We start from the raw sequence: 18,476 nt of genomic DNA, 5'->3' as shown, positions 1-18,476 counted from the left end.
ACAGTGGACAGATTTATGGTTGCTGTATTTGTCCCCAACTCCTCATCAGGATAGAGTAATCTAAACCCTTGAGAAAAAAGTAAGGTAACCTTTGCCCAATAATGACTCAAGTAGAAGTAAAAACATTCTTTCACTTTCTATTGCAAGATGCAAAAAATGGAGAAATCAGAAGATTGAGTATGGAGTCATTTTTCAAAAAAAAACTGAGGAGGAAAAATGAAACTATATGGAAAACAAATGGACCCCATTTTCTTCCTCATTCTACCAAATGACAGCTTGACATAATGATGGTTTACAACCAATTATTCATGTTAAAAGGTCCTTCAAATTTGCCTTGAAACTTAATTGAATTAAAACTGTACATGGACCAAAACTAGCCTACAGAAAAGTACAGAAGCTGAAAAACTACACTACCTGAGTGCTGAGTAGCTTATAAACCACAGGAGCTGCTTAGCATTTACAGCGTCTGTCAGCAGCGAAAAAGAAGTCTGTTCTGTTCCTCAATTTTTATGTACTTTGGGTCTAAAATAAAATGATGAACTTGCTGAAATGAGGTCAGAGATGTGACACACTATTGAGCAGTACAAATGTCACCAACAAAGCACAAATTAAAACACACATATAAAAAAATTCTCATTCATGATGATTCAGCAAAGCGTAGATTCTTTTCCACTCAATCATTCCTGAGGAGAAGTAATATTTCAGAGGTACATATCCAATAAAAAAGGCACTTCTAGGTGAATGAATGTAACTACTAGCCACTTCTGGTCCCCATAGTCAGCCAACATGACATTTAACCAGATGTCTTAAAGGGGAATTCCACCAATTTTTCAAATAATTGAATTTCGCTGCTGCCAGCATTTTGTTGTAAGATGGGATGTTGTAGAGAAAGTTATAGGCTCATTTTCCTTTACAGTGTTGGTGATAGGAACCAGGGGTTGCCATGTCCACAACACAAATATTGCCATTTAAATGACTCTCCAAAACCACCAGTGAACCTAAATGTGTTTTTATATGCATCGTTCTGATGGTAAAATAGTGTAAAAGCTGGGAAAAAAATGGGTGAAAGATGTTTTAAGCCAAAGCACTGTCTCAGGCATCAGGCAGCCTTTTTATAACCTTTTGTGTAATAACTTTTTTGTGAGGGAAATATTAAAGCCAATAAACTGGTTCCTATAACCACCACTGTAAATACTTCTGACTCATTAATTTACTCTAGAAAGAGGCACAGAACATCAGACCACTCTGAATGATTTCTTTTACATCTAAACCAGTTAGTCATAGAGACATTTTGAAAAATTGGTGGAGTTCCCCTTTAAGCCAGACTTGTTGCAGGGAGAAAATCACCTCAGGTACTGCCTTAGTATAAACTTTACTACAACAAGGAAACGCTCAGAGTTTATCACCGTGTAAGCCGATCTACGTCCGTCAGAAAAGGGTCTTACGGTTAAAATGATATGGTTTTAGTGAGAGGAGGAGTGCTGGCCCTCCTGTAGCCTTGCTCTGAGATAAAGCCGCGGCTGCCTGTAGGAGTCACTAAGCCTCCTCTCGCAGCCGTTTCCATTTCCGCTTCCAGTGAAGCCCCGCTGTCCCGCTGAACTCGGGGAGGATTTGGGAACTGCCTCTGCTTCAAAGCTTCAGAGCTGGAGTCTGGAGGAGCTACTGTAGGAACTACCCACAGCGCGCTGGTTAAAGGGGGAGTGGAGCCTGTTCGAGTAGTTTGGCGAACTTCATGGAAGACAAAGCCAGACAGACAGCGGTGATTTTTTTGGCCTCGGTTTGACAGACAGCACTTCTACAAGCTCTTCAGGTCTCTTCGAGGAGGACTCCGACCAGGTAGTACAACATTTCAGTTCGCTTCAGTTCACTCTTTGAGCTCTTCAGAGACGTCGTCCACTCTGAGGCAGTTGTCTTTCCTCAGCAGAACAAGTTGCCAGCTTTAAAGTTTGGAACCACTTGGTTTTTTCGGCTCTGTAGTCTGACATTTCGGAAAGCAACACGGTGAGAAATCTTGTTCACGCGAATGCTTTCAGACAGCCGGCGTCAGCTGTTGTATTTGACTTTAGCCTGGAAGCTGCATTGTTTACCTCCTGCACACCTATTGAAACAATATTATCTCTTCAACTCGTAACTTGCTGCTTTTTACTCACTGGTTATTTCTTAAGCCCAATTAGAGAGTGAAGGCACCTTTACTGTGGACGAGCTCTTCCCCTCTTAATTAAATAAGAGGAATAAAAGTATTATACAGTACCATAGACATCTTCTTACAGTATTGCTACAGAATGGGGTTGGCAATGTGGCAAAATATTTGTTGCTCACTGTGAATATATGTGTGTGTGTGTGTGTGTGTGTGTATATGTGTATATATATATATATATATATATATATATATGTATGTGTGTGTGTGTGTGTGTGTGTGTATACACACACATACCTACATGTATACACATGTATATACACATATATACACACACACACACACACACACACACACACACACATACATATATATATATATATATATATATATATATATATATATATATATATATATATATATATAGTGTGTGTGTGTGTGTGTGTGTGTGTGTGTGTGTGTGTGTGTATGTGTGTGTGTGTGTACGCCTACATATTGGAACAGAACCTCTTATCTCCATTGTTGTTGTTTTTTCAGTTGACATAATTTCATTGTCATACCTGTATACTAAGGATATATATACGCATACTATTTGTATACATATCATGATGTGGAGACCAAAAGAAATTACTTGGAAACTTGGAAACTCAGGTCATGAAAGTATGTTTTCTTCTCCTGTAACGTCATTATTTTGGGGATATGAGGTTTTTGTTATGTTTTTATATTATTTTTATATTACATGTGCTCTTTTTGTAATGAAATATATGCTCAGCCAGTGTTCTTTAAGTACTAACTTTATTCTTGATACACTCAGAAAAGCTAATCTGGGATGTAATTTATCACAGTATTATCACTAATATCTAATTTATAATATATAAATAAGTATTTATCACAATATCACTAATATTGTCATATTGCCCACTACTTTAGAGAAAAGTGCTTGTTTTGTCTGTTTTCTGTTTGTCATGCATTACCCAACTGTCTAATCATGAGTGACTCAGAACAAAATCCAAAAATCATGGAGAGGAATGTGTGAGCACATAGACAGACATGAGGTATGTGAGGAATTAAATCACGCATTCTCAGCACTTTGAGAGGCAACAGCTGAGTAACGATCAATACAGCGAATGTGACGAGAGACTCTAGGCTGTTGCTTTCTGTGGCAGTGACTCTTTCTCACAGACGCTTCTGCAGCCCTCAGTTTAAGTGCAGGTTAGGGCCATTGTGTGTCTACTCAATATCTTATTGTAGATATCTTATTTAAGTAAATATCACTTTGTGATCCTTTGCATTGCAGGCATTGATGCTTATTTTGAGGGTCATATGATACATCTCTTAGAGAATTTACCAGTTGGTGCTATATTTGTTCTTGAGAAGTGAATATTGCACTTCATGAGCCTTTTAAAACTTGTTGAATCACTGACTTACATCAGCACTGCTCATTGGACTTCTCACTCTTTTGACTCCTCACTTACTGGGTGCAATATTTAATCATTTGCTTGGAAATTTATGCCTGAATAAAGTTAAACGGGTCAGTGAAAATCAATGGAAGTCTAACATCGCTGATAACGGAGGCAGAGGTCCCTGTGTGGAAAAGTTTGAGCCAGAAATAAACAGGGGCAAAGGCAAAAAACACCACTATATTTTCAGCCTTTAAGAGATGAATACAGAGACAAATGCCCCCCAAAACGTGTTTATGAATTTAGAAATGAACATGTACAAATGTATTTAAAAATTCTGTAACTTAATGTATTTTCACCAAGTTACAATGTTATTAAATGTATATAAAGTGCCTCTGAATTTCACTAAGCGATGGCAAAAATGGCTCCTTCATGATGTCCTTCCCTGACCCCATCCCACTTTTTACCATGTTGGTTTAGCAAATGTGTGTTTTCTGCAGTGTAACCCTTTCAGATTCACCCCTGTATAGATTCAAAATGGGACTTTTTTGAGAGATGAGCTTGAACCTCACTAATCCTGACCCCACATTCCTTTCCTGGCAGGCAGCCCCCAGGTTGCTGCCCTCTCTGGCCCTCCACTGAAAGAAATTGGTGTCCGCTTCCTGCCTCTGTCCTGAGCTATGCATGCGACACGTGTCTAAAGCTTTCAACTGGATGAATATACTGTATATCTGCTCCGTCATGCCCCTTCTTCAAATGAGTGCAGCCTGTCATTAAGCCCACCACACCCAGCACTGAACTCAATCAAATCAAAACCTTCCAGCTGGTTCTCATTGTTGTTTACTTTTGAACCGACTTCATCGAGGTGGCGAAAGAAGCCAGCACATGCCAGTAAAGCTCATCATAGTAAAATATTGTTTAATGCCTGTCAGACTATGCTAACTGTGTCCTCTGTAGATACGTCATTGATGTTCAGAGGCGGTTAAAAGCAGCAGCACACTTCACGCTGTTTATAGCATCGATGGGTCACACTCATCATGGTGATTACTCCACTTTTCCACCCTGATGTTCATGAACGTTCCCTTTTTCTGTGGTTGGCTGAATGAATCCACACACAGATCCTGTGCTGGAGGATCACAATGACCGAGCTGTGTGTTAAATCAACAGTTTTGTTCTCCCTTTGACCTCATTGGCGCAAGCCTGCAGTGCCAGGCTGCTCAGAGCAGGCAGTGAGCTCTGGCCACTGACAGGAACAAGAGTGGCTCTGTTTTTGTGAGTGCACTGGACATTTCTGGACTGCCAGCATGTTTGCTGTGACAGAGCAGAAAATGAGTAAACTGTATGACATAACCAGTCTTACATGACGTACATCACAAAATGACATCATGCAGTGGCTTACGTCACAGATAGTGTAATCAAAAGGTTTGTTTTCATTATATTCATTTTGGACAGAATGGTTTTATAATTCTAGGCAGTCGCTCCTCTCAGAAAGGCACATGGACCAGTTACACTTAGCCAGCTTGTCTGACTAATAATATTTTGTCACTTTATTATAATCGACCGTTCATTTCTGCCCGCATCTCTGTGTGTGTGTGTATATATATATATACATATATGTGTGGGTGTGTGGGGGTCTGTGGGTGTTTGTGCACACAGATTCACTCGAAAGTGGCCCCGAATATTCTTCTGTAACTCTTGTTAGGATGAAGCAATCTGAACCAGTGAACGAGTGAACCTCCCTGTAAATTACAGCTGCATACATGTTGCTACATTTTACACAAAACAGCATCGGACAAGAAGAGGGTCTCCGATTCATGAAATACAGACAATAAACTATACAGTACGCTACACAAGAAACGATGCAAACAGAAAATACCAGACATCATTTACAAAACGTCGTGTAAACATTAAATAAATCATGTATGTACATTATGTAAACTCCTAGCAGCAGTTAGCACTGTCAGAGTGCAGAGAATGCGTGGAAAGTGTTCTTGTGTATATGAGGTTGAAAAAAATTCTAACCTAAATTGACTGAGTGCAGTTAGTAGAGTGCAGCAGATTGAAAAATAGGGCTGTTTTGCGCTGGAAAAAAGTGATCTAATTGTATACTTTACATTTCAACATTAATAAAATGTGTTATACAGTCTCAAAAGTAAACTGAGACAAAAATGATGCAGTGTATTTTTATTCCTGATGTGTACATTTGACTCGAATTTAATACAGTGTATTACTTTTTAAGTGTAGTGGTCCTTTTAAAAAGTGGAAATTGGGAATAGATAATGAATAATTCTGTTTAGGGGTCAGCCAGAATATTCAACTATCAATTACTTGTTCACAGCTAGCTGTGTTACAGCTGTGGGAAAAAAAAAATCATTCTCATAATGTCACTTCATCATGAGATGTGGTCAGGGAATGGCTCACTCAGGCATCTTGAAAAACTATATTGTATTTTACAGTGGGTGGTGAAGCGAAATGGAATTGGAGATTACCACATTCATAATCTGCCCCCCTCTCATGCTGTGGAGTGTGATGCATCTCTGTAATGTAACCTCATGTCTATAAGGCAAGCACATTCTGTAACTATATTTTAACAGTGTGACTGGACCACGTGCTGGGCTTTGCTGTCTCTTCTATTTTGGAGGAGGGTTTGGAAGTTGTAGGTTTCATGCAGCAGGGCTGGACATCAAGGGTAGCCCTTACACAACAAAAAGCCTCTATAAACCCTATTTGTGCTTAAACACAGCATGGCATCCACAGAATAGAGGTTTCCTGTTGTTTCACTTGCTGCAAAGTAGTGTGTGTGTGTGTGTGTGTGAGAGAGAGTGAGTGAGTGAGAGAGAGAGCGAGCATGGAGGGTCTCTCATTGATCCCTTGTGGTTGATGGCATCTTGTTTACTGCAAAACTGTTTTAATATCTTATTTTGTCTCTGTGTGTTTTGCCAAATGTGCCCATGCACAGAAATTGCTCATGTATTTTGCCATGCCTTTTGGGAGATCATTCTGAATGATTGTTTATCATGCATGAATGCCTGCAGTGTTGCAGTGCCGTACAGATTACCTGGTATTGTCCTTGCTTTAGGTTCAGTTCAGCTAAATCCAAATCACTGAATATAATCTAGCACTGCATATGATCATCTGTCGTTACAAAACCTTGTATGTTCAAAATGCTAACGTTAAAGGAGAAGGAAACTGTTTAAAAGGATTTATCTTAGCAGTAATCTAACTGTCTAACAAAACCATTATTTAATGACTAAATATGAATAAACATAACTACTGTAAAAAGTTAGGATGTCTATAACATTATTGATATGTTGGTTAGAAGACTACAGTTTGAAGAACACAGGTTTGGTTTCTGATTTCTTGGTGCGCTCCAGACATTGCATTTATTTGTTCAATTCCATCACCAGCACACCAGAGTTTATTTAACCCGGTGTTGGCAAGTAGCCAAATACTGGTCTGAGAGGTTTGGAACCCGTTAAGCTAAAATATATGATATCACAACGTATTGTTTGTTTATTTGGGTTTTTTTTTTTTTTTTCAAAAAAACACCAGAATATAACATTAAGAATAAACAATGGCGATTGATACCTAAAATGTTGTGACAACTTACAATTGGAAACGTTTTTTAAATTTTTTTATTTTCTAAAAAGAAACACATTTGCTTTAAATTTGGTGTCATGTGACAGATTTCCAGAAAAGGCTAAACTTTTATAAACTAAAAGTGCTCAAACAGCTCTGTATGGCAGAAAATGATCTCATTACTTAAAGCATTTTTGTTCCTCAACATCACTGTGATGGAAACTGCTGAGCAGCAAAAAATGCACAAATGATTTTATACCTTTTCATTGTGCTGCTTGCAATTTATGCAGAAAGTCAATAGAAAACAGTGTCACATAAGGGAGGAGTGAGACAGGCTGCATACAATAGTACAAACTTTATTGAAAAGAAAACAATGGAATGCTGAGTGTGAACAAAAGCTAAATGCTGACATGAAGACATTCAAACTGACGCAATATGAACGCTGAAACACGAGGGCAACTTGTACCATAGATAACTTACACACCTGGGAAAGGAGGGGAAACGAACAAAACACAGGTGGTAACACTAATGGTCAGTCTAGTCGTGCCGTGTACTGCGTGCCGCGCCAGTAAATACCGTGTACTGCGTGCCGCTCCAGTAAATACCGTGTCCTGCGTGCCGCACCAGTAAATACCGCGTACTGCGTGCCGCGCCAGTAAATACCGCGTACTGCGTGCCGCGCCAGTAAATACCGCGTACTGCGTGCCGCGCCAGTAAATACCGCGTACTGCGTGCCGCTCCAGTAAATACCGCGTACTGCGTGCCGCTCCAGTAAATACCGCGTACTGCGTGCCGCTCCAGTAAATACCGCGTACTGCGTGCCGCACCAGTAAATACCGCGTACTGCGTGCCGCTCCAGTAAATACCGCGTACTGCGTGCCGCTCCAGTAAATACCGTGTCCTGCGTGCCGCGCCAGTAAATACCGCGTACTGCGTGCCGCGCCAGTAAATACCGCGTACTGCGTGCCGCGCCAGTAAATACCGCGTACTGCGTGCCGCGCCAGTAAATACCGTGTCCTGCGTGCCGCACCAGTAAATACCGCGTACTGCGTGCCGCACCAGTAAATACCGCGTCCTGCGTGCCGCACCAGTAAATACCGTGTCCTGCGTGCCGCACCAGTAAAAACCGCGTACTGCGTACTGTGTACTCAATTACTGCTTAGCAAACTTTGATAGCTGCTTTTCAGCTCTTTAACAGTGCATGTGGATATATTGTGGCCGAAAGAGTTGCACAACTTTTAAAAGACACCCAAAGTCATGACTGAGTGGAGGATGTTGTTTTCTGCCCATCTCAAAGCCAAAAATACGCTTCATAAAATGTGACCATTGGGTTCATTGTGTGGTAAACCTTTGTGGTTTCCAGAGACACAATGTGAAGGTGAAAATCTAATGCCATATGGATTTTTCACCTGAGATTAACTTTCTATTTATGTTTGAATCACGGCATCTGTACAGTTAAACTTATAAAAAACTGATGAGGCATCTTACATGTAGAATTTGGACTTTTTTTTATTTTTATGTCATTTATGCAGCTGAATCCAGAGCTATTAAAGTTACTTGGGGCTAAATGGGGATATTTCTGTGGTCACTTCTTCTTGAAATGACTGCATTGCATTTTGAGATGCAATATGTCATGATAGCTTTGCCTGCATAGTGTAATATTTGGCCAGAGTGGTACTTCGTCCTAGTATCTTTTGTGTACTGGAGAAAATCATGTAGGTCACATTCTACATAGGGTTCACTTCTTTTGGGCACAATCAGTGTGTGAGCAGTGTGTAATGGACTATTATGAACACGGCTTGTGACAAAACCCACTGCTATTGCACAGCTCCTGAGGCGCATAAACCTAGACAACGCTGAAATCACAGCGGGAGTCGGGATAGATCAGGGAGCAGGTCAAGGACAGACATGACTAGGGACACAAACAGAACCTTGGAAACTGAGACCAAAGCAGACTGCACTAAGACTTTTAACCAGTGTTTTCTGTCACTTTACATTTTATTCCAAGTGATCTTTTCATCATAAAACGTTCATACAACATAAAGGGCAGCTGACATTTTCAAAGGGTGTGAAAAAAAAAAAAAACAAAACAAAACAAGATATATGATGGCTTTTGAAGTCAGAATTTCTCGCTGATGTTGAGGGGCTTCTGGCAGTTTCTGGGTTTAGCTTTAGCTGTGATCAGGGTTGTACCTTTGGTATTGGCATAGATGCAATGGATATTCTGATACCACAGACCAGTTTCTGATGTGCACACATGCCAGTAGTAGAAGCTTAACACAAGTGGTGTGGTTTGACATGCACCAGTAAAAATACTCATGGAAATATTTATAATACCAGTATTTTGTGGGAAGGCAATAGTGGTGGGTGATGTACTGGTTACAATTCTTCCTAAGAGAGTAGTTTCTCTCGTACCCCACATGAAACCCAGATAACAGTACAAAAAGTACAAAACACGACAAAGGGAGCCTTCTGAGTGATTGAGCCAGGCCTCTTTCAGTAATCCCTTGTTCCCCACTGTGTAGTCACTCACTGTCTGAGTTAATGTTATTCCAGATTGTGATTGAGGGAGTAAACATTAGAGAGAAATATGAAAGGAACTGCCAGTTTGTAAGGCCTTTAGTATAGCAACCCGTTAGCCTGCGGTGCAGGCAGTGGCGTGGTCTCATTGCTTGCCTCAAGCTTAGGAATCTTTTGAAAACTATATTTCCTCCAGTCCAACGGAGTCATACGCTCAAAATGTAAGCGCAAGTGTATGGGATGCACATAGGATTTGAGAAATTCGGCCATGAAACATTTCACCGTTATGCCAACTAAAGAAGTTGCGGTAACATTTTATTTGAAGGCTACCTACATAAGGACTTCATGAGCATTCATAAGCACTGAGTAATGTGTTTATGAAGCACTACTTGAACATTTATTAAGTGCTTATGTCGGTTCTCGCAACCTGACATAAGATGTTTTATGAAATAAATGACATTGTACTGACATAATAAGAATAAACGTTGAACATATTTACAGCACTAAACATATTTAAACACTATACATAACTATTTATGTCAGCATTCTTAAGACGACATTTTACTGATATCAGGTTAAATATGCCTGGAAACCACCCCCTCTTCGCTCCATGGCGTGGATAAGGTGATTGATTGCAATTATGTATAGGGTTTAAATATGTTTAGTGCTGTAAATATGTTCAACGCTTCATATTATGTCATTTATTTCATAAAACATCTTATGTCAGGTTGCGAGAACCGACATAAGCACTTAATAAATGTTCAAGTAGTGCTTCGTAAACACATTATTCAGTGCTTATGAATGCGTCATAAAGCCCTTATGTAGGTAGCCTTCAAATAAAGTGTTCCCGAAGTTGCTATATGCTTACACTTACAAGGTTTATCATATTTTGTTCAGTTATGTTTTTAACTAAACATGAGTGGTTGGTTAGTGTAGTGGTTAAGACCTCTGCCTTCTACACTGTAGACTAGGCTTCAATCCCCCACCTGGGTAAGCACCCTACACTATACCAATAAGAGTCCTTGGGCAAGATTCCTAACACCACCTTCGCCTACTTGTGTAAAAAATAATCAAATTGTAAGTCGCTCTGGATAAGAGCGTCAGCCAAATGCTGTAAATGTAAATGTAAAAGTAACTATTATTCATAATAAAAATATTTTACAGTTATTAAATGATTCTTAATGCTGATTATATAATAGCATGTACTAATTATAATAAGCATCTAAAATGGTTATATAAATGGTTTACATACAAAATAGAAGTAATCTAACACGTAAAAGCCATTCATTAAAGCTTGTTCTGTATTTTGTTTCGCAGAACATCAGGAATATCAGGACTTTATTAGAGAGTTAGTGTCTGTATCAGTTCTCAGCATCGGCTGATATTTAAGGATTAGGTATGTGTATTGGTGTCAGGTGGGGAAAAAGTGGTTTTGTGTATATGTAGCTGTGACCAGAACCGTTGCTCATTGTGTGCTGCTCTTCTTGTGGTTTAATGCTGATTGAGACATTACTCAGAAAGTCATCTTTAATATTTAAAATCTTATTTACATGAATCCTCTGCTTGGTCACAATACTGAATATCTCCTGCATAAATTACTCCAGGCTACAATGTTCTGAGGAAGTAAATCCTACATAAAATTGGCTCTGCAGTTGTGCTGGGCATCCTGTGAGTAATTAGGTGGCCTTATCGCTACTGTCTGTAACTCGTCTGTCTTGGACTCAGTTTGGACTGTGCGGGAATTTGGTGCTCACATTGTTTGCTATCAGGGGACATCACTGAGCTCAAGGATAGGAAATGGCTGGGCAAGCAAAACATGCAGGGATTTTGCATTTCTTCCCCCTGTTTTTCTAGGCTTTATTAGAATCTGTATGAAACCATGAAAAGAAAGAGGAGATACAGATGTACAGAGTTTATAGCACCAAGTTGAAGCTTTATGTATCATTTTTACCAATCTTTACATAATATGAAGTTTTTGATATATTGGAATATGCCTTAAGGTATGTAAAATGACTAAGGTACTAAAGATTTTAACCAGACTTAATAGATATTCCACGAGTAGCTTGATGTCTTTGACAGCTGTAATGCAGTGCGAACATTTATAATTCAGAACACATGCTGGTTCTGATGAGAGAGAAATGAGGTTTTCATAGACTGTAACAGCTTTCGATCACATTATATCATCAGATGCAAGAGCGCACTCTAAAGGGTGATGGTTTGTGAAAATGAAATCATTGTGGAGAGGAATTTTGAACAGTGAAAGCTGAGTGCATACTCCGAGTCAAAGACCCTACTGCCCTGCTCTTTCCCTGTTTCTCCTCTAACAGTGCAGGTCAAAGCCATGTGACGGCTTGGGTAGAAGTGTGAGGGCATCTCAGATAATAGGATCATTTAACTAAGTGAAGCCAGATGTTAGCCTCAGAATTACCATGCCTCAAAATCAAGGGAAATTACTTGCATCAGTGCTAAACTCAAACTACTTCGTAAAGGTGGTCAGAAATGGCTCGGTGTGTACTTTTGAAAAACTGTCCCATAACACATGCAGTACTGTTTGGTATCACTGTTTTCAGGAATATAAACCCAATTTTGTTGCTGAAGCATGTATGAAATATTTCTTTAAAAATGCTGCTACTTTACAGCTTCATAGGTTTCAGCTAGTTTCATGAATGTAAAAATTAAAGAAACATTAGTGTCCAAAATGATGATCAGAGCTGTAGAAGATTATGTAATAATTTAAAAACCTGTACAATTTTGAGAATAAAGTTAATATAATAAATATCCAGAATGCCTTGCATATGTGAAGTGTTGATCAAATCTCAAGGCAGAAACTTTTATTATATTTAATTATTATAAAAACACAATTACAGCCAAATTAGAGCTAAATGACTGTCTACATCATAATTGGCAACCATTGGGGTCCAAGCACTGTTCCTTATAGAGCAAGTAGAACACAACCGATGGGTTTGTAGGATGGTCTTTATTTATAATAGCTGTGTGTTCCCAAAAGGGGATTTAGTACACATTAACCTTTTGTCTTTGTTGTACACCATTATACAACAAATAAGTCAAATATACTGCATGCACAGCTGAGAACCCTGTATTTAAGCCTCGGAGGGCACCAGATTGACCCTGTCACAGGGGATTAGTTTCTAGACTTGTCATCTTTTTCACTGCTCAGGAGTTTTCATGTCTAATAGTATTTCTATGTTGTATAAGTTTTTATTGAATAAAATAACAACAGTTATTAATATATTGAGCATTTCTTAACTCTCAAACGGTAGTGTCCTCTCTTATGAATAAATCTTTTTTTGGCTTGCACACAGTTTTAGAGTCTTTGATAGGTGCAGACCTTTCAGATTATGCAGAGGTTCTTAAACATACTACACATCTCACTTACAAAAAATTGTTCCTTTAAGAACCTTCCATTGAACCCAAAGGAGGTCTTCTGTGGCATTGCCCTTTAAAACCCCTTTTGGCAACTTTATTTTTTAAAGAAAGTAGAGGAACATTTTAATTCACAAAGAAAGCAAGATGTTCTTTTCAGTTTCCAGAGCTACAGAACATTCCTGCTGGGTCTTGAAGGGGTTTTCCAGACACCCACGTGTGTTATCTGGAATCTGCTTTTCAGGTTTAGGCTTGTTCTCGAATACGATCCCCCATGTTTATAATCTTGCCCCCCATCTCTTTTATAATGGTATCAATACAAAGAAAATAAAGCAGTGTTTTTACATCAGTGTTTCTAGCCCAGTCTTGGCTGAGGTTTGTTGGAAGCTGACAGAACTGGCCGGCTGGTTAGGAAAACTTTGTTTTAAACAATCTCAGGACTTTATGGCATTCCTGACTTCTTTTAGTAACAGTGTAATAAAGGTGGCACAGCAGAATGAAGAATGGTGAAATCAAAAGGTTTGCTTTCATAACATCAAATACAGCTGTGAAAATATATTGAGTATAGCTTAATCATGCTGTCAGGATTATGGAGAGTAGATAATGAATAATTTCATTAAGCTCAGCCAGGATAGTCTACTATTTACTATTAGAACAATCTTAAATCATATAGAGCCATGTTTATCTGATCAATATAAAATGCTGTTGATTGTCAACTTGCTACAAGTCAGGGTAGAATGGCAAAATGATTGATTTGTGAAAGTATATAGTATCGTGTTAGGAACTAGAATCGTGTTCTAGTATTCTGTTTTAGAATAATAGCACACTGTCCATTAATCAAATTTTACAGAATAGAACCGAAAATGGATCAGATTGAACCTTTCTGTCCAGAACTATATGGTGAAAAGCAGAGTGGCGAATATAGCAGCAGTGTACAGGGCCCTGGAGAGCCATCTTCAGTACCTGAACACACTTTAAATAATGGCACACGAGGGGAGCTCATTGGCAAGGCATAGCCTTCACTCGTCTGCTACTCTGCCCAGCCTCTAGTCAAAACCACTTTTGTACATGAGAAGAAAGCCTTGGCTTTTTTTTTTACAATAACTGCCTCGCTGAGGCGATTAAACAATTGACTAAATATTACCTTGTGTTTTCATGCTGCTTTGGGCCTCTTGATAGTCATAGTAAATTTGCCTACTGTATTTTAATGATAACGCATAATGATAGGGTAGTACAGATGAGTTAAGAGAATATACTTCAGTATGTTAGTAAAATATGTGAAGCATCACTTCATTCATTTATTAAAATTTAATAATAACGTAATAATACAGATCTTTTCTTGTTACATGTATGGTACATATAAGGACAATGTGTGGTAGGACAGTCCCCAAAGAAAACCTATATATATTTTTTTAATTTAAAGTTACATAAAAACTCACAGGTGTACGTTTACTGGCCATTTCGATGGTAAACAAGTGTTTACTGTGTGTGTGTGTGTTTGTGTGTGTGTGTGTGTGTGTGGAATGAACATTGCTATATATAGAATGAACACATATTTGATGTCGTTATATTGTTGTTCTTCAGTTATAGTGTTTATGTGTTTACTGTATTATTTTGTGTCCAGCTCAGATAGTGAGAGTGTGCTTGTGTGACCATCAGAAGAAAGAGAAGGGCTAGGAGTGACCTACCTCAATTTTCAGTTGCTTTTCAAGTGGCATTGTTTTCCCTTGCTCTTAATAAAAGGGCATTTTTCAAACAGAAATTATGGCCTCATCTCACTTTTCTTCTGCACCATGTCACATGATGTATCTTTTGAAGCTCCACCCATCTGCGGCATCACATCATATATGAGCCACTCTCAGATCACTCTGTGTAAACGTACTGGTCACTTTATCAGAATTCCCTTCCTTTAAGCTCCACCTGGAGTTTGTTAATGCCCATTTATTGATGCACATATCAAATAATATCAATGCTCATTCAATATAAAACTTCATTCCATATATATCAATGTTCATTCAATATGTATCAAAGTTCATTAAGTATTTCCTGTCTGTCTTGCCATAGTGTGTGTGTGTGTGTGTGTAAGTACTTCAGGCTCTTTGAGGGTTAAAAGTTAGGTACATTATTTCCTGTTCTGTTGTTCACTCTAACGTTACCATGGCATTTGTCCATACAACATTTGCAAAGGGTGTTATGGCCACGAAGATCTAAAGTGCTGTTTGCCTTGACTTGGCTTTTGAGCAAGCACTGAAGTGTCTTCAATGCTTTGTTTTCAATAGTCAGTAGTACTGAAGTCATTTGGTTAGTACCATGTAAGTACTGAGTTTTGTTGACCAGCTCTAACTGTAAGAGCAGACCTCTCTCGGAATAACAAGCATTGGGATTCAAACCGGCCATTAAAAAAGCCAATAAGCTGCTGAGAGAATGGAGCATGTCTGAGGCGGTTTGTGTGGCAGCCATGTGGCCATGTCTGTCCTGCTGATATAAACCATATTTGACACAGCTTTAATGCAGTCATTAGTGCATCTGAAGGGAACAGAGAGTGCTTTGATTGCCTCATGTGTCCCAGCAGTAGCAGCAGCAGCAGCGCCATAGCAGGCCAGTCCTCTGTCATTTACTCTGCAGTCTCACTAATTCGTTCTCTGGGTTCTCTCCTGAGTTGCATTGCTGGATGCTTTGTTGAGAAGTCGCAAATGTGAGCTTTTTTTTTCCCCCAACAAACCATTATGGTCTTGACATTTAGAGCAGCTGAATGATATTTACTTATAAATGTGTCTTTATTAATACTCCATTAAGAAAAGGCCAGACTACTGCAGGCAAAGAGGTGTTCCCTCTATTTATAGCTGTCCTCAGGTGACCTGTGTCAGGTTCCGTATTATTTGCTGGTGTAGATGAATGGATCCTCCTGAGGTGTGTTCACACTTGAAATGTCACTGCTATGGTCCGTACGCCGCATGCTCTATTTGGTGCACTTTGGAGCACTTAAAACCCTAATTTCCCTTTCCTTTATGTGAATGCTTTCATTCAGGTCTGTGTGTGCGTGTCTTAGAATAACAGTCCGAGGTGGTCCGCTGTCAGCACATCTATTCAGGAGACTAACCCTGAGCTAGCATTTCCTCCCTATACAGGCAGAGTGATGTCAACTCCAGGGTGTTCTCGTCAAGTCTATGGTTAATTAGTCACATTGTGCTGTAGTTTCATAGGCTTTCTCTAGTGTCAGCCATTATGTAAGATTGGCCATAAGCACTGGAAATGTTGGAGTGGATATTTCATATCATGAAAAAATGATAAAAACTAAAACTTGAACATTGCACTTAAAAAAAAAAGTTGCATTTAAAAGCTAAATTTTAAGTCAACTTGCTTTAGTTTATTCAACTTGGTGAACTCCTGTTGCCTTAAGATAAAGGGAGTTAAAAGGAAATTCCGCAGATTTTTCTGCGTTATTCAGTTGTTAAGATGTAAATAATGCAGAAAATTTGAAAAATGAATGGAATGAATTAACACTCAAAACTTTATTAGCATTGTTTTATAAGCAGTGTTGGGGATAAAGTGATATGAAATTACATACAAATTACATTAGCAGACTGCATGAGTCTAATTGTGAATATAAGCAGCACAGAGCGAGTTGTCAAGTTATCTATTGAAAGATCTAGTCACACTGATGGACAAAGATCCCTGTGATCCAAAGGATTTTATTTTGAGATGATTTTATTTTGAACTGTTTCTAGTGGCATTAGCCATTGATAATTTTATTAAAGCTTGATTGGTTGTGTGTTGTTGAAAGGCAGTGATGGTGACATGCCTTTTAATTAATGTTTACTGTACTTGGTTACATCTTTCTAAACAAATTACTCAGACTATGGGGTTTTCCTTGCACAGTTGGGATAAGCAGGTTTTACAGAGTAATGCAGAGGCAATGAGTACTTTTTCTAGAAAGTAATAAGTAATGTTATACCATTTACAGTTTTTGAGAGAAGTAATTAGTGATTTTTAATGTATTACTTTATTTTTTGAATCGCTGCCCAAACTCTGTTCATAAGACCAAATGTATACGTTTATAAACCAGATTAAGCTGTGTAGTACATGGTTAGAGCTCTGTATGATAGAAGACACACAAAATATGGATGGAATCTTGACTGCAGAGTCTAAAATTGCATTGAACCTGCAAATATGAATATTGTCAGAAGCCTGATGTCTATCCAGTGAAACACTGAAAATGCTTTAGTTAGACATGAATGGGGAAAGCGGGTAAATCAGCAGAGCTGTTTATCTGTTGTCATTGTGGCGTATACTTGAAAAGTCACTCCTCCCCTCCTCCCCCAGCATTTTTTCATTGCAGTCTGTTCAGCTGGAGGTTTTTGTATGCCACAATGATGTCCTGAAATGGGTTTCTGCAGTGAACCCTGCCGAGCAAATTAAACTTGGGTCAACAATATAAATCTACTGCACCTCACACAATACCACACCTCCTAATATGAGTATTGCCACATACAAATCTTTCACTCATTTTCAGTCTAAGGCTTTTAAGGCTTGAGCCATTCCTCAACAATGTCCTTATTTATATAAAGAAATACACAAGGGATTAAGGTTGAGCAATAAGTCCAAAAATATTTTTTCCCACCCACATTTAAGACTGCATTCTAGAATTAACCATGTCACCGGGGTACAATGTTCATCTGAATTATATTATCAGTGTTGCTGTTCATTATGCTGGTCTGATTTTTCAAACGTTCTCTGAAAGCATTGGGACAACATTCTGCTCTAGCATTTTCAATTAAAAACAAAAAGGCAAAGTGCAGCATGTATAGGACCTATTATTTCAGATTATATCTGGGACTGTGCTGTCTTGTTTTACAGTAATGGGACTTTATTTGATCAGTTGTACATAATCAGTGCAATATGACCATAAATGGTCAGCTCTTTTTCTTTGAGCTTGAGCTAGAGCTTGTTTCAGCTGATATAGGACTATATTGTCTCTCACAGCAGTACCTTGATTTTGCTGTGAGATAAATACAGAAAAAGTCAGAGACCCCCATTCATTCATTTAGTCAAGCCTGCAATTCAATACATTTTTTTTTTTTTTACATACGTTTTTTTCCACACCTCCAAAGTTCCTCTGCTAGGAACCATATATATGGGGCAATCATGGGTTGGAAGAACCAGCCTTGTGACCAGAAGATCGCCAGTTCGACCCCCCCAGATCTGACGTGACTGAGGTGCCCTTGAGCAAGGCACCCAAGGCTCCCTGGGTGCTGTGGATAGGGCTGCCCATGGCTCTGGGCAAGTCTGCTAATTGTGTGTTCACTCGTGTGTATGTGGTGTTTCACGGCACGAATGGGTGAGATTGCGGAGGTGAGATTTCCCTGTTGTGGGACTTTTCTTCTTTTATCTGTTTTCTCAGTAGCAGCATCTTGATAGCTACATAGAGCATGGCGTTTTGTCCTGTCACAGTAAAG

At 39.0% G+C, this 18,476-nt stretch overlaps 1 protein-coding gene across 2 annotated transcripts in view; it reads left to right on the top strand.

Annotated features, from left to right (window-relative positions):
• Positions 1-1,594: 1,594 nt before the first annotated feature.
• tspan9a (tetraspanin 9a) overlaps positions 1,595-18,476 on the top strand; it is a 238,864-nt gene continuing 221,982 nt past the window's right edge. For both annotated transcript variants that reach the window (XM_017687258.2, XM_017687202.2), the window contains exon 1: positions 1,595-1,836. The gene's annotated coding sequence lies outside the window, so the exon portion shown is untranslated. The remainder of the gene's footprint in view (positions 1,837-18,476) is intronic.

Source organism: Pygocentrus nattereri, chromosome 7, assembly GCF_015220715.1.
Source record: "Pygocentrus nattereri isolate fPygNat1 chromosome 7, fPygNat1.pri, whole genome shotgun sequence".
Classification (NCBI taxonomy): domain Eukaryota; kingdom Metazoa; phylum Chordata; class Actinopteri; order Characiformes; family Serrasalmidae; genus Pygocentrus; species Pygocentrus nattereri.
Note: the sequence above shows the minus strand (reverse complement) of the source record. Positions and strands in the feature narration are given on the sequence as shown.